This window comes from Chelonia mydas, chromosome 1, assembly GCF_015237465.2.
Source record: "Chelonia mydas isolate rCheMyd1 chromosome 1, rCheMyd1.pri.v2, whole genome shotgun sequence".
NCBI classification, from domain to species: Eukaryota; Metazoa; Chordata; order Testudines; family Cheloniidae; genus Chelonia; species Chelonia mydas.
In genome coordinates this window covers 77,466,151-77,480,298 of record NC_057849.1, presented here as the reverse complement: position 1 = coordinate 77,480,298, position 14,148 = coordinate 77,466,151, and positions in this window count along the sequence as shown.

Sequence of the window (14,148 nt, the reverse complement as noted above, 5' to 3'; positions counted from 1 at the left end):
AAACACCACATGACTTCTCCCATAGTTAAATCCCCCAGGAAGTAGCTGGCCCTGCTGACATGAAGAGGGGAAAGGGTACAATTTGCACTCCTTGTACCAGCAGGATGAATTTAGCCTGGAATGTCCCTATACACTATCTCATATGTTGCCCTTTTCCGTCAAATAAATCCTGACTTTGTTGTTAAACTAATCTATTTCTTTTAGTCTTCTCCTTATTTCACACTTCTGCAGCCTCTGTATTTCACAAAGAGAATTAGGCTGAAAATCTGCTGCTATTTCATCAGTTATTCTTGGTCAGAGTACAGATTCCCCAAAACAGTCCCTAGACTTAGGCGCATGTCTTGGGACGAGGCAGGGAAAACACATGGAGAGTTAGTTCAACAGGAGAACTACCTGTTTTGGTAATGTATTTTCATATGAAAAAATGAAAGTGTAAACTCCTAGGTATATGCTCTGTTGTTATCTTTAATTTTTAGTGAAGGCCAAAGAAGTTTTCACATTTGTATCAATAGTTTTATCAAATCTGCAGTGCCATATCCACTCTGATAATGTCAGTCTCCTTATGGACTTTGATGGACAGGCCTGGGTTCATCTGGATCCCACCTCCAGCTCAGCAGGGTGTAACTTCCTTATTCTCGTCATAGCTAATTAATTTGGTAGTGCCTTCACCCCCTTTGGTCCTCCAGGGTAGCTTGGAAGGAAAATTGTAACCATGGCATAATCCCCTCTTACTTGCCAGATAGTAGGACTCCCAAGGAATAACACAAATACACACAATATATTCAACAGAGTAATTGTTTTAAACAGGAAATGAATATAACATAACAGGGTAAACCAATATACTCTGGGTCACTGGTGCCCTCCCCCTGTTGATAATGGATTTCCCTAAAACTCCCCAGTTACTTAATCTGATATACCAAGAACAAAATTAAAATCCCCTGGTGGTATGCATACTCTGTGGGGGACCTTGATGACCTGTGAAAATCACATCTTCTATAGCAATAATAAGCATGGTTCAGTAGATCCCCAAAAGACTCACATGTGGGACAAGATGTCTCTCCGCAGATTTAATAGCCAGTAAGTAATAAGTCCCCAAATCCCTACCCCATGGCTTGAGAACACAGTTCAGGGAATAGGGGGTCTCCCAAACAATTTCCCTGACTGTCCAACTAAAAGATAGTGCACTTACAAATCTGCAAAGGAACATCATGCTCAGAGCTGAATCCAAACTGTCAGCGCCTCTGCAGTTGCTGAGGAATCTCAGTTGGCATGCATCCTCTTCATGCAGAAATCAGGATGCTTCTGTTTCTGAGATTTCTCCTCACTATGAAGGGATATAGAGATCAGGTGCAGATTATAATTTATATCCTAAAAATTCCTCACAGCTAATCTCTTACCCATGAGCTCGGGTACAATCAGGATGATCCAGAAAACAGAAGGGTGTTCTGTCTGCTGGGAGCTAAGATATGGGATGTGGACCTGAGGCTGAAGAGGATCCTAATGGGAGCAGGAAAGAATCCACTCATTCTTGCTAGGATGCATGGAGGCTCTACTTGTCCCGAGATGATCAACAGATGGCTCTGGCAATGGTGCTATGAGGAGGACTTCGGAATGTTCAATCACTGGAAGGCATCCACAGAGGACTGTTCTCCACCTGAGCAGAGAAGGAAATAGACTTCTGGGATGAAGTTGGCACAACTGATTAAAACAGTTTTAAACTAGGAATTTGGGGAAGACGGTTAGGAGATGCTCATGTAATCTCCATGCCTGATTCTAATATTCAGCAAGAGGAAAATCAAGTAAAAGAGGGTACAGCAATGGAGAAAGGAACAACAGAAGGTAGAAGAATGGGCAACAAGAAGAAAGATAGTTCCAATACCACTGACAGTAACAGTCAGGTAGGAGAAACTGGCAGTAAAATGACTACCTGATTGGGCATGGAATCTGGGTGAAACCAAGCAGAACCAACTAAGATATCTATACACCAATGCAAAGAGTCTGGGTAACAAAGTGGAGGAACAAGAACTACTGGTGCAGGAAATGAAACAAGATATTATTGCGATAATAGAAATATGTTGGAATACAGGTAATTATGTTCTGTTCAGAAAAGACAGAAATAAGGTAAAGCTGGTGGAATAGCATTGCATATTAATGATGAGGTAGACTGTATAGAAATGAGAAATGATGGAATGGATCAAACAAAATCTGTTTGAGTTAATATAATATTGGGGAAGAAATATAATAGAGGTTCCATTAGGATAGTGCTTGGGGTCTGCTGTAGACCCCCAAGGTCCAATTTGGATATGGCTAGAGATCACTGTAATATTTTTTATGAAATAAATGCTACTGGGAATTGTGTAATTAAGGAAGACTTTAATTTTCCAGATATAGGTTGGAGGACAAATGCTACTAATAATGGCAGAGCCCCAATATTCCTAGATAGATAAATAGATAGCTGATAGATTTCTTCACCAAATAGTCACCAAACCAACAAGAAGTAATGCCATTTTAGATTTGGTATTAGTAAGAAGAACTGGATGTAGAGGACAACCTTGGTTTGAGTGATCATGAATTAATTCATTTTAAACTGAATGGAAGGATAAACAAAAATTGGTCTGCAGCTAGGGTCTTTGATTTCCAAAGGGCAAACACTAAAAAATTAATGGAATTAATTAGGGAAGTGGATTGGACTGAAGAACTCAAGGAAGTGGAGGATGCTTGGAATTACTTCAAGTCAAAGTAACACACACTATTTGAAGACTGCATCCCAACTAAGGGTGGGGTGGGGATCATAGGGAAGGGTTGCAGCCCAAACTGGATGAACAAGCATCTCAAACAGGTTATTAAGAGAAAGCGGACAGCCTACAAGAAATGGTAGACAGGATAGATCAGCAAGGAAAGCATCCTCTTGGAAGTCAGAAAGTGTAGAGATAAAGCGAGAACTACCACAAGCCAAGGAAAGGAAATTAAAAGCAATAGTAAAAGGCCCATTAGACATATAAATAGAAAGAAAACAAAGAAAGAAGAAATGGGACTGTTAAACACTGAGATTGGGGTGGAGATTAAACATAATCTATTTATGGACCAACACCTAAATCACTACTTTACCTCAGTTTTTAATGTGGGTAATGAAGTGCTTGGGGATAGTGGCAGAGTCGCTAATGGGAACAATGGAAGTAGAAATTACCACATCTGAGGTTTCAGAGTAGCAGTCGTGTTAGTCTGTATTCGCAAAAAGAAAAGGAGTACTTGTGGCACCTTGGAGACTAACAAATTTATTTGAGTATAAGCTTTCATGAGCTACAGCTCACTTCATCGGATACACTGAATGCATCCGATGAAGTGAGCTGTAGCTCACAAAAGCTTATGCTCAAATAAATTTGTTAGTCTCTAAGGTGCCACAAGTACTCCTTTTCTTTTCACATCTGAGGTGGAAGTCAAACTCAAACAGCTTAATGGGATCAAATTCCTGGGCCCAGATCAAATCAGGGGGCCTGGATAATCTCAATCCAAGAATATTAAAGGAATTGGCACATGAATTTACAAGACCAATAGGAAGGATTTTTCATGAATCCATAAACTCGGGGGGGCATTCCCTATGACTGGAGAATAGCTAATAGAACACCTATATGTAAGGAAGGGGCAAAAGTGATCCAGGAAACCACAGGCCTCTTAATTTGACCTCCATTGTATGCAAGTTTTTAGAACAAATTTTGTAAGAGAGAGTACATAGGGACCTAAAGGATAATGGAAACTGGAATAAAATGGTTTTACAACATGGCTGTACAAAAGATAGATTGGTCTGGTGATATCTGATCTCTTTCTCTGAGAAAACAAAGGAAACAAAATAGATTTAATCTATCTGGATTTCAGTAAAGCATTTGATATTATTCTACATGGAAAATATTAGTTAAATTGGAGAAAATGGGGATTAATACAAGAATAAAAAGGTGGGTAAGAAACTAGTTAACTGGGAGCCTACAACAGGTCATGCAGAAAAGTAAACTCTCAGGATGAAGGGAGGTTACTAGGGGAGTTCCTCAAGGACTGGTTTTGGGACCAGTCTTATTTAACATTTCCATTAATAACCTTGGCACAAAAAGTGGGAGTTCGCAAATAAAATTTGTGAATGACACGAAGTTGGAGATATTGCCAATACAGAGGAGGACTGGAATCTCATACAAGAAAATTTGGATGACCTTGAAAACTGGAATAATAGAAATAGGATGAAATTTAATAGTGCAAAGAGTAAGGTCATGCACTTAGGCAATAACAACAGGAATTTTTGCTATATGCTGGGGAAGTATCAGTTGGAAATGACAGAGGAGGAAAAAGACCCAAGTGTTTTGGTCAATCACAGGATGACTATGAGCTGCCAATGTGATATGGCTGTGAAAAAGGCTAATGCAATCCTAGGATGCATCAGGTGAGGTATAGCCAGGAGAGGCAGAGAAGTGTTATTACCTTTATACAAGACACTGGTGATATCTCATCTGAAATACTGCGTGCAGTTTTGGTCTCCCATGTTTAAGAAGGATGCATTCAAACTGGAACAGGTACAGAGAAGGGCTACTAGGATGATCAGACAAATGGAGAACCTTCCTGATGCGAGGAGACTTCAGAAGGTTGGCTTGTTTAGTCTAACAAAACAAAAGATATGGGGAGATACGATTGTCCTATATAAATACAACAGAGAGCTAAACACCACAGAGGAGGAGGAGTTATTTAAGTGAAGGGCCAATGCTGATACAAGAACAAATGGATATAAACTGGCCATCAACAACTTTAGGCTTCAAATTAGATGAAGGTTTCTATTCATCAGAGGAGTGATTTTCTGGAACAGCCATCCAAGGGGTGCAGTGGGGGAAAAATACCTAATTTGTTTCAAGACAGAGCTTGATATGTTTATGGAGGGGATTGTGTGATGAGATTGTCTACATTGGCATATGGCCATCTGTGACTGCTATTAGCAAATATCTCTAACGACCAGAGATGGAACACTAGAGGGGGAGTGCTCTGAGTTACTATAGAGAATTCTTTCATAGATGTCTGGCTAGGGGGCCTTGCCTACATGCTCAGGGTCTAACTGATCACCATATTTGAGGTCAGGAAGGAATTTTCCTTCGAGTCAGATTGGCAGAGATCCTGGGGGGGTTTCACCTTCCTCTGCAGCATGAGGGACAGGTCACTTGCTGGTTTGAATTAGGAATCTCTGTAACTTGACATCTTTAAATGAAGATTTGAGGACTTCTGTAATTCAGCCAGAGGTTATAGGCCTATTTACAGACAAAGGTACTGGAACTAGGGGTGCTGGGATGTGGCAGCACCTCTGGCTAGAAGTGATTTCCATCATATAGAAGGGTACAGATTGCTCAGGAAGGACAGGCAGGCAAAAAGGGGAGGAGGTGTTGTTTTATATATTAAAAATGTATACACTTGGACTGAGGGTGAGATGGAAATAGGAGACAGACTTATTGAAAGTCTCTGGGTAAGGATAAAAGGGGTAAAAATCAAGGGTAATGTAACGGTACAGGCAGTGGTGAGCTGAAGCCGGTTCGCACGAACTGGTTGTTAAATTTTGAACCAGTTTTAGAACCAGTTGTTAAAAATTGTTATGGCTCCCTGAGCTCCCGACCGGGGAGGCTCCCCAGGACCCTCCCCCTCTCACAGAGCCGCAGCGTGCCGCGCTACCGGTGCCAGTGCTCTGGACCGCTCCTGGGCAGCTCTGCAACTCCTGCCGCTTTGAGTGGCATGGTAAGGGGGTGGGGCTGCGAGCTCCAGCAGACCGCGCGGCATCCATACATGCTGCCCTGAGCAGCATGGTTAGGGGGCTGGGCCGGGGCTGGGAGGAGGGGTTGGATAAGGAGCAGGGAGTGGTTGGAGAGGGCAGAGGTTCTGGGGGGGGGGGGGCGGTCAGGGGATGGGGAACGGGGGGGTTGAGTAGGGGTGGGAGTTCCAGGGGGTCTGTCGGGCAGGGCTGGTGCAACCACTAGGCGGCTGCCTAGGGCACCAAGTGGTTGGGGGCGCCAAAAAGTGGTGCCCCCCAAATTTTTTTTAAACAGCAGAGCACAAGGCTGAAGCTGCTCCCTGCCTCCTGGCTCCAGAGGGGCCACCCATGGCGCGGCCAGTCCCTCCACCAGGGGGAGCAGCCGGGGGTGGAGCGGAAAAGGGGAGGGTCTAGCACTAGCAGTTCTGCCTTCTTCCCCACGCCGTGGGCTGAGCTGAGCTCCCCGCCGCCCCTGGGGCTCTCAGCAGCAGCTGCCGCCGCTGACAGCCTCGGGGGCAGCAGGGAGCCCGGCTCAGCCCACGGCATGGGGAAGAAGGCACAGCTACGCTCTGCTCTTCGGGCGGAGAAGCTGAGCGTCTACTCCGCCTGCAAGGTACCTAACCAGGCTGCGGGGAGCTGCACAGGCCCACGGAGCGCCGGGGGGTGGGCAGGTCCAGTCCCTGGCCTGGGGAATGGTGTATGTGGGAGCAACCCGGGCACACCTCCCCCAGCCAGTGCCACCCCCCTCCAACACCCACCAACCAGCTACCTTCTCCCTTGTGCACCCACCACCCCAACAACCCACACTGTCCTCCCACTTTTGCCTCTGGGCAACCTCCACCCAGCAACCCCCCCACAGCCAGCCACGGTCACCTTCACCCCTGCATCAACCTCGGGACCCCCCCACCTGCCATCTCCCTCCTGCCCATTCCTCCCTTGTGCAAACCCCTCCCTGCCACCTTCACCCCCCTGCAACAACCCCAGGCACATACACACCCCCGCCTGCCAGCCCTTTGCATCAACCCCCTCCTGCCCACTTCTCCCTTGTGCCACTCCCTCCCTGCCACTGCACCCCCTGCAATGAGCCCCTTTTGCCTCTGTGCAATTTCTTCCCTGCCACTACACCCCCGCCCCCTCCACCTCTTGGTACATCCCTTAAATGAGAACTTTTTATGGGGAACCTGTTGTTAAGATTTTGGCAGCTCATCACTGGGTACGGGTCTACTACAAACCACCTAACCAGAAAGAAAAGATGGATGAGGCTTTTTTTAAGCAACTAACAAAAAAATCCAAAGCACAGGACTTGGTGGTGATGGGGGACTTCATCTGTTGGGAAAATAACACAGCAGGGCACAGATTATCCAACAAGTTCTTGGAATGTATTGGAGACAATTTTTTATTTCAGAAGGTGGAGAAAGCTGCTAGGGGAGAGGTTCTAGATTTGATTTGACAAATAGGGAGAAACTGGTTGAGAATTTGAAAGTGCAAGGCAGCTTGCGTGAACGTGATCATGAAATGATAGAGTTCATGATTCCAGGGAATGGTAGGAGGGAGAACAGCAAAATAAGGGCAATGGATTTCAAGAAGGCAAACATTAGCAAACTCAGGGAGTTGGTAGGTAAGATCCATGGGAAGAAAGTCTAACGGGAAAAACAATTGAAGACAGTTGGCAGTTTTTCAAAGAGACATTATTAAGGGCACAAGTGCAAACTATCCCACTGTGTAGGAAAGATAGGAAGTATGGCAAGAGACCATTCTGGCTTAACCAGAAGATCTTCAATGATATAAAAATAAAAAATTAGTCCTACAAAAAGTGGAAACTCGGTCAAATTACAAAGGATGAATATAAACAAATAACACAATTATGTAGGGACAAAATTAGAAAGGCCAAGGCACAAAACGAAACCAAACTAGTTAGAGACATAAAGGGTATAAAAAAAACCATTCTACAAGTACGTTAGAAGCAAGAGGAAGGCCAAGGACAGAGTAGGCCCATTACTTAATGGGGTCGGGGGAAACAATAACAGAAGATGTGGAAATGGCAGAGGTGCTTAATGACTTCTTCTTTTAGGTTTTCACCAAGAAGGTTGGTGGTGATTGGACATCTAACATAGTGAATGCCAGTGAAAATGAGGTAAGATCAGAGGCTAAAATATTAAACAAACACGTTAAAAATTACTTAGACAAATTAGATGTCTTCAAGTCACCAGGGCCTGATGAAACGCATCGTAGAATACTCAAGGAGCTGCCTGAGGAGATATCCAAGCCATTAGCGATTATCTTTGAAAAGTCATGGAAGATAGGAGAGATTCCAGAAGACTGGAAAAGAGCAAATATAGTGCTAATTTATAAAATGGGAAATAAGGTTCACCTGGGGAATTACAGACCAGTCAGCTTAACTTCTGTACCTGGAAAGATAATGGAGCGAATAATTAAACAATCAATTTACAAATGTCTAGAAGATAATAAGGTGATAAATAACAGCTAGTATGGATTTGTCAAGAACAAATCATGTCAAACCAACCTGATAGCTTTCTTTGACAGGGTAAAAAGCCTTGTGGATAGGGGGAAGCGGTAGATGTGGTATATCTTGACTTTAGTAAAGCTTTTGATACTGTCTCGCATGACCTACTCATAAACAAACTAAGGAAATGCAACCTAGATGGAGCTACTATAAGGTGAGTGCAAAACTGGTTGGAAAACCATTCCCAGAGAGTAGTTATCAGTGGTTCACAGTCATGCTGGAAGGGCATAACGAGTGGGGTTTGCAGGGATCAGTTCTGGGTCCGGTTCTGTTCAATATCTTCATCAATTATTTAGATAATGGCATAGAGAGTATACTTATAAAGTTTGCAGATGATACCAAGCTGGGAGGGGTTGCAAGTGCTTTGGAGGATAGGATTAAAATTCAAAATGATCTGGACAAACCGGAGAAATGGTCTGAAGTAAATAGGATGAAATTCAATAAGGACAAATGCAAAGTACTCTATTTAGGAAGGAACAATCCGTTACATGCATACAAAATGGGAAATAACTGCCTAGGAAGAAATACTGCAGAAAGGGATCTGGAGGTCATAGTGGTCTGGACCACAAGGTAAATATGAGTCAACAGTTTAACACTGTTGCAAAAAAAATGAACATCATTCTGGGCTGTATTAGCAGGAGTGTTGGAAGCAAGACACGAGAAGTAATTCTTCTGCTCTTTTCCATGCTGATTCGGCCTTAACTGGAGTATTGTGTCCAGTTCTGGGTGCCACATCTTCACACAGAAAAGCGCAAAAAAAAAAAAAAGTGATTAAAGGTCCAGAAAACTTGACCTATGAGGAAAGATTGAAAAACTTGGGTTTGTTTAGTCTGGAAAAGAGAAGACCAAGAAGGGACATAACAGTTTTCAAGTACTTAAAAGGTTGTTACAAGGAGGAGGGAGAAGAATTGTTCTTCCTAAACTCTGAGGATAGGACAAGAAGAAAACAGCAGGACTCAATATTGTCAATCCAAATGTTGAAAAATCATGAATCAGCCCCTCCCCCTGCAAAAAAAATCATGAGATTTTAATACATTGTGTACTTTTTGGTGACTGTCTGTTTTTTGAGCCTTTAGGTTGCAGTTGGGTCACACTTTCAAGCTTTTCCCTACAGCCATGACGGCTAGAAACTGACTTTTTTTTAAAACCAAAGATGAGATCTCATGTAATCACATGACTCCAGGCTTTAAATAAAGCATGACATGCCTAAAACTCTCATTAAAATCATGAAAGTTGGGAACAGTGCCTGGTCTTTGAACTTTGAAGTATAAAAATGTACTCTCTGACAAGGGTTCAGTGCCTTCCTCTGTGTTTTTGCTTAAAAAAAAAAGAAAAACATATTTTTTCCTGCATATCTGAGGATCAGGCCTAGTTTACTGACCAACAAACCCAAATAACCAATAAATAATGTTTTGGCTCAACTATACGCCTTCTTCTGTTTAAGTGGATCATCCAAATGTGACAAATTCTGGCAAATCTGACCTAAATTAAGTTAAGATAATGATAATGGATGCAACTGCCTCTTTGAGAGAAAAGCCCTGCACTTATGCGAGGCTCTTGAAGTCAGTGGGATTCTGTATGTATGCCAGTGCCTGCCTATATGGAGACACGATTGGGACCTGAGTGTCTAACACTTCCGAAGGGATGAACACAAGGAGTAAGTATAATTTTGCTAACTGCCTCAAATTCAGTTTTGCAGTACTGCAATTATTAGTATCAGTGTTTTACTGAGTACTCAGTGGGGTTTTCTCTAATGCTAACTAATCTAATTTCTAGAGCTAGAGCTCTCCTTCATGTATTACCTACTACTGTGAGTTAACAAACCTCAGAGAGAGAGAGAGAGAGAGACAGAGAGAGATGGTTGCACAGCTACAAAATTTACACAACATAATATTTATGAGTGACACACAATTATTCTGGAGGAGCCCCTGTAAAGAATATGTTGCTAGGTGGCTGATAAATAAAAACAAAGTGAGTTGGACCTGTAAGGATCTGTGTCTGAACATGAGTGTGAGAACGGGCAAATAAATACAATGTCAATAAAGGAGCCAGTGAGGTAACAAGAAAGATTTTAAGGATAATGCTAAAGGTATGTGCATTGTTTCCCAGTAGTAATTAGACACAGACAGGTGCAGCAAGAGCCACTTTTATGTGACTGTTGAAACTGAGAGACAGGGAAGATGAGAGGAAGTTAATTTTAAGGTGGAACTGAAATGATGAACTGCACTCTGTGACACAGCTAGCCACAAATCAAATCAATTGCAAAGGCAATACTTCTGAATGGGCCAGAAAAGGCAATGTAGATAAGGAATCTGAGAAGACAAAGACAAGAGAGGCTGTAGGGGATAAAGGTCGAGGATCAATTTTGAAATTATCTGTTCAATACAGATGGATTTTTTAGATGATTGTGTTATTTGCACATGCAAAATTCCCATTGACTTCAGGGCCAAAAAGATGAGCAAACACAGATGGTTTTGGTTTCCCAAAAACTCATTCAGGTTATGGTTTTAAAAAGCCAAGACTAGCGACAGAGTGCATTCAGCTCCCCTGTTATCCAAATCACCAAAAATGGGGTAGGGCCAATCCTCTAGCACTTCAAGATTCTGACTAAAATTAGATTTTATTAGAAAAAGAAGTGGAAAAGATCCCAGTATATGATGTTTTGCAGGCAATAAAGTACAGTTCCACAAGCCCCTTTTTGCTTTAGTGTCATAAACAAAGACTTCAGGATCAACCCATAGACAATTTTTCCTCCACAGAATAGTAAATGCAACTTTTTAACTTTCACATTCATTGTTGTGTAACTATGTTAATATAAAATGGCTTTTCAAAATTAACTAAAATGAAAAAAGCAGTAGACCACCAAATCATGAGGAGGATGTGGATGAGGCGTTTCTAGAACAAAGAGAAATATCAAAGATCTGGTAGTAATGGGGGATTTTAGACATCACTTGAAAAAGTAGTAAGGCAAAACACAAAATTTCCAGTAGGTTCTGGAATGTATTGAGGACAACGTTCTGTTTCAGAAGTGCAGGAAATTAGTGGGAACAGCCATTTTAGACTTGATTCCGATGAACAGAGAGGAATTGCTTGCACATCTGAATGTTGAAGGTGATTTGGGTGAAAGTGATCATGAAATGATAGATTTCATGGTTCTAAGGCAAAGAAGGAATTGGAACAGCAGAATTAGGACAATGGACTTCAAAAAAGGAGACTTTAACAAACTCAGAGAACTGGTAGGGAAGGCCCCATGGGAAGAAAATGTAAGAGATAAAGGACTTTAGGGAAGCTAGCAATTTCTCAAAGAAATGATATTAAAGGCACAACAACAAACTATCCTGACATGAAGGAATGATAGGAAGAATAGCAAGAGGCCAATATGACTCTCTCAGGAACTCTTTAATGACACGAACAACAAAAGGCATCCTGCAAAGAGTGGAAACATGGGCAAATTGCTAATAAGTTCAAAAGAACACCACAAGCATGTAGAGACAAAATCAGAAAGGCTAAGGAACAAAACAAGTTATGCCTAGCAAAGGACATAAAAGGGAATAAGAAGAGATTTTATAAATGTATTAGGAGCAAGAGAAAGATGAAAGAAAGTGTTGGTCCACTACTTAGCAAGGGAGGAGAGCTAATAATGGATGACATCAAGAAGGCTTAAGTGTTTAATGCTTGTTTTGCTTCAGTATTTACCAAATAGGTTAATAGTGACCAGATGTTTAACACAATTAATATTAACAAAAACAAGGGGGAAGGGCCACAAGCCAGAATAGGGAAAGATCAGTTTAAAAATATTTAGATAAGTTAGATGTATTCATGTCATTAGGGCCTGATTAAATTAACCCCAAGTTACTATAAGTAACTAGCTGAAGCAATCTCAGAACCATTAGTGATTGCCTTCAAGAACTCATGGAGGATGGGTGAGGCCCCAGAGGACTGGAGAAGGACAAACATATTACCTTTAAAAAGGGGAACAAAGAGGACCCAGGGAAGTATAGACCAATCTGCCTAACTTTGATACCTGGAAAGATACTGGAACAAATTATTAAACAATCAGTTTATCAGCACCTAGAGAATAATAGATTTGCTAATATTTTCCTTAGGAAGGAAAAAAATCAAATACAGAACTACAAAATGAGGAATAACTGACTATGCAGTAGAATCATAGAATCATAGAATATCAGGGTTGGAAGGGACCTCGGGAGGTCATCTAGTCCAACCCCCTGCTCAAAGCAGGACCGATCCCCAATTAAATCATCCCAGCCAGGGCTTTGTCAAGCCTGACCTTAAAAACTTCTAAGGAAGGAGATTCCACCACCTCCCTAGGTAACACATTCCAGTGTTTCACCACCCTCCTAGTGAAAAAGTTTTTCCTAATATCCAACCTAAATCTCCCCCACTGCAACTTGAGACCATTACTCCTTGTTCTATCATCTGCTACCACTGAGAACAGTCTAGAGCCATCCTCTTTGGAACCCCCTTTCAGGTAGTTGAAAGCAGCTATCAAATCCCCCCTCATTCTTCTCTTCCGCAGATGAAACATCCCCAGTTCCCTCAGCCTCTCCTCATAAGTCATGTGTTCCAGTCCCCTAATCATTTTTGTTGCCCTCCGCTGGACGCTTTCCAATTTTTCCACATCCTTCTTGTAGTGTGAGGCCCAAAACTGGACACAGTACTCCAGATGAGGCCTCACCAGTGTCAAATAGAGGGGAACAATCACGTCCCTCGATCTGCTGGCAATGCCCCTACTTATACATCCCAAAACGCCATTGGCCTTCTTGGCTACAAGGGCACACTGTTGACTCATATCCAGCTTCTAGTCCACTATAACCCCTAGGTCCTTTTCTGCAGAACTGCTGCCTAGCCATTCGGTCCCTAGTCTGTAGCGGTGCATTGGATTCTTCCGTCCTAAGTGCAGGACTCTGCACTTGTCCTTGTTGAACCTCATCAGATTTCTTTTGGCCCAATCCTCCAATTTGACTAGGTCCCTCTGTATCCTATCCCTACCCTCCAGCGTATCTACCTCTCCTCCCAGTTTAGTGTCATCTGCAAACTTGCTGAGGGTGCAATCCACACCATCCTCCAGATCATATATGAAGATATTGAACAAAACCGGCCCCAAGACCGACCCTTGAGGCACTCCACTTGATACCGGCTGCCAACTAGACATGGAGCCATTGATCACTACCCGTTGAGCTCGACAATCTAGCCAGCTTTCTATCCACCTTATAGTCCACCTTATAGTAGTACTACTGACAAATATCTGGGTGTTATAATGAATCACAAATTAAATACGAGCCAACAATGTGATTCAGTTGTGAAAAAGACTAATATAATTTTGGTGTGTGTTAACAGGCATGTCATATGTAAAGTAATTGTCCCACTCTACTAGGCACTGATGAGGCCTTAGCTGAAGTTCTGAGTCTAGTTCTGGGCACCCCACTTTAGGAGAAATGTGAAGAAGTTGGAGCGAATCCAGAGGAGAACAACAAAAATGATAAAAGGTTTAAAAAATCTGACCTATAAAGAAAGGTTAAAACAACAGGGCATGTTAGTCTTGAGGAAATAAGTTTGTGGGGAGACCTGATAAGAGTCTTCAAATATGCTAAGGGCTGTTATAAAAAGGAGGGTGATCAATTGTTCTCCATGTCCACTGAATGTAGGACAAGAAGCATTTGGCTTAATCTGCAGTGAGGGAGATTTAGATTAGAGATTAGGAAAAACTTTTAAACTGTAAGGGTAGTTAAGATCTGGAATATACTTCCAAGGAAGGCTGTGGAATCCCCATTATTGGAAGTTTTTAAGAACAGGTAAGAGGGGTGGTCTAGGTGTACTCAATCAGTGCAGGGGACTG